This window comes from Trachypithecus francoisi, unplaced genomic scaffold (assembly GCF_009764315.1).
Source record: "Trachypithecus francoisi isolate TF-2019V2 unplaced genomic scaffold, Tfra_2.0 Contig00627, whole genome shotgun sequence".
NCBI lineage: Eukaryota > Metazoa > Chordata > Mammalia > Primates > Cercopithecidae > Trachypithecus > Trachypithecus francoisi.
Window position 1 is genome coordinate 111,246 of NW_022680775.1, and position 3,781 is coordinate 115,026.

The following is a 3,781-nucleotide window of genomic DNA, read 5'->3' on the forward strand; positions in this document are numbered from 1 at the left end:
TCACAAAGCTTCTCTACAGTTTTTACCTGATGATACTTCCTTTTTCGCCATTGGACTCTATGCACTCCCAAATATCCCTTTGCAGATTCCACAAAAACAGTGTTACCAAACTGCTCCATGAAAAGAAAGGGGTAACTCAGTGAAATGAATTCACACATCATGAAGAAGTTTCCCAGAAAGCTTCTTTGTAGTTTTTATCAGAGGATACTTCCTTTTGTGGCCATAGGCTTCAATTATCTCTGAAGTATCAGATTGCAGATTCCAAGAAAACAGTGTAAGGAAACTGCTCAAAGCAAAGAACAGTGTAACTCTTGAGATGAATTCACCCACCACAAAGCAGTTTTACAGAAAGCTTCTTTCTAAGTTTTATCTGAGGATACTTTCTTTTTCTATATAGGCCTCAAGGCACTCCTAAATACCCCTTCCAGATTCCAGGAAAACAGTGTTAGAAAACTTCTCCATGAAAAGAAAAGTGTAACTCTGTGAGATGAATTCACACATCATTAAACAGTTTCTCAGACAGCTTCTTTCTATTTTTCAGCTGAGGATATTTCCTTTGTCACCTGAGACTTCAATGCGATAAAAGATATCCCTTCTCAGATTGCCCAAAAAGAGTGCTACGAAACTGCTCCATGAAAAGAGAGGTGTAACTCTGTGACATCAATTCACAAATCACAAAGGAGTTTCTCAGACATATTCTTTATAGCTTTTATCAGAAGATATTTTCTTTGTCACCATAGGCTTCAATGCGATCAAAAATATCCCTTCTCAGATTCCCCCAAAACAGTGCTAACAAGCTGCTCCATGAAAAGAATTGTAAAACTATGAGATGAATACAAAAATCACAAAGCAGATTCTCATAAAGCTTCTTTTTAGTTTTTGTTTGAGGATATTTCCTTTATCACTATAGGCCTCAATGCACTCATGAAATCCCTTTGCAGATTTCCCGAGAACAGTGTTAGCAAACTCTTCCATGAAAACAACGGTGTAAATCCATGAGATGAATTAACACATCACAAAGCAGTTTCTCAGGAAGTTTCTTTTTGATTTTTGTCTGAAGATATTTCCTTTTTCACTGTAGTCTTCAATGTGCTCCAAATGTCCTACTGCAGATTCCATGAAAACAGGTTTGAAAACTGCTCCAAGAAAAGAATCATGTAACTCTGTGAGATGATTCACACATTACAAAGAGGTTTCTCAGAAAACCCTTTCTAGTTTTAATCTGAGGTTATTTCCTTTGTCACCAAAAGCTTCGATCCAACCCAAAATATTCCTTCTCAGACTCCCGAGAAACAGTGCTACCAAGCTGCTCCATGAAAAGAATGGTGTAACTCTGTGAGATGAATCACATATCATAAAGATGTTTCTCAGAAAGCTTTTAGTTTTTAATCTGAGGATATTTCCTTTTTCACAATAGGCCTCCATGCACTCCCAATAATCCATTTGCAAATTCCATGAAGATGGTGTTTGCAAGCTCTTCCATGAAAAAAATCGTGTACCTCTGTGAAATAAATTCAGGCATTACAAGGAAGATTTTCAAAAAGCATCTTTCTATTTTATATATGAGGATAATTCCTTTGTCACGCAAGGCTTCGATGTGATCAAAAATATTCCATTTGATTTTAACTAAAAACAGTGCTACCAAACTGCTCCTTGAAAAGAAAGATTAAGTCTGTTGGATGAATTCACACATCACAAAGGAGTCTCTCAGAAAGATTCTTTTTGGTTTTTGTCTGAGGATACTTCCTTTGTCACCATAAGCTTCAATGTGCTCTAAAATATCCCAATGCAGATTACAAGAGAACAGTGTTAGCAAACTGGTCAATCAAGTAACACTGTGAGATGAATTCACACATCACAAAGCAGTTTATCAGAAGACTTCTTTCTAGTTTTTATCTAAGAGTATTTCCTTTGTGACCATTGTCTTCAATGCAATCCAAAATATCACTTCTCAGATTCCCCAAAAACTGCTACCAAACTGCTCCATGAATAGAATCACGTAACTCTGTGAGATGGATATCCGAGGATATTTCCTTTGTCACCATATGCTTCACTGCAATCCGAAGTATCCATTCTCAGATCCCCCCAAAACAGTGCTACCTAAGTGTTCCATGAAAAGAAAGGTTAACACTGTGAGAAGAATTTACACATCATGAAGAACGTTCTCAGAAAGCATTTTTTGGTTTCTTTCTGAGGATATTTCCTTTGTCACCATAGGCTTCAATGCGATCAAAAATATCCCTTCTCAGATTCCCCCAAAACAGTGCTAACAAGCTGCTCATGAAAAAGAATGTAAAAACTATGAGATGAATACAAAAATCACAAAGCAGATTCTCATAAAGCTTCTTTTTAGTTTTTGTTTGAGGATATTTCCTTTATCACTATAGGCCTCAATGCACTCATGAATATCCCTTTGCAGATTCCCGAGAACAGTGTTAGCAAACTCTTCCATGAAAACAACGGTGTAAATCCATGAGATGAATTAACACATCACAAAGCAGTTTCTCAGGAAGTTTTCTTTTGATTTTTGTCTGAAGATATTTCCTTTTTCACTGTAGTCTTCAATGTGCTCCAAATGTCCTACTGCAGATTCCATGAAAACAGTGTTTGAAAACTGCTCCAAGAAAAGAATCATGTAACTCTGTGAGATGAGTTCACACATTACAAAGAGGTTTCTCAGAAACCCTCTTTCTAGTTTTAATCTGAGGTTATTTCCTTTGTCACCAAAGGCTTCGATCCAACCCAAAATATTCCTTCTCAGACTCCGAGAAACAGTGCTACCAAGCTGCTCCATGAAAAGAATGGTGTAACTCTGTGAGATGAATTCACATATCATAAAGATGTTTCTCAGAAAGCTTTCTAGTTTTTAATCTGAGGATATTTCCTTTTTCACAATAGGCCTCCATGCACTCCCAACTATCCATTTGCAAATCCATGAAGATGGTGTTTGCAAGCTCTTCCATGAAAAAAATCGTGTACCTCTGTGAAATAAATTCAGGCATTACAAGGAAGATTTTCAAAAAGCATCTTTCTATTTTATATATGAGGATAATTCCTTTGTCACGCAAGGCTTCGATGTGATCAAAAATATTCCATTTGATTTTAACTAAAAACAGTGCTACCAAACTGCTCCTTGAAAAGAAGAATTAGTCTGTTGGATGAATTCACACATCACAAAGGAGTCTCTCAGAAAGATTTCTTTGGTTTTTGTCTGAGGATACTTCCTTTGTCACCATAAGCTTCAATGTGCTCTAAAATATCCCAATGCAGATTACAAGAGAACAGTGTTAGCAAACTGGTCAATCAAGTAACACTGTGAGATGAATTCACACATCACAAAGCAGTTTATCAGAAGATTCTTTCTAGTTTTTATCTAAGAGTATTTCCTTTGTGACCATTGTCTTCAATGCAATCCAAAATATCACTTCTCAGATTCCCCAAAAAACTGCTACCAAACTGCTCCATGAATAGAATCACGTTAACTCTGTGAGATGGATATCCGAGGATATTTCCTTTGTCACCATATGCTTCACTGCAATCCGAAGTATCCATTCTCAGATCCCCCAAAAACAGTGCTACCTAAGTGTTCCATGAAAAGAAAGGTTAACACTGTGAGAAGAATTTACACATCATGAAGAACGTTCTCAGAAAGCATTTTTCTGGTTTCTTTCTGAGGATATTTCCTTTGTCACCATAGGCTTCAATGCGATCCAAAATATCCCTTCTCAGATTCCCCAAAAACAGTGCTATCAAACTGCGCTATGAATAGAATCATGTAACT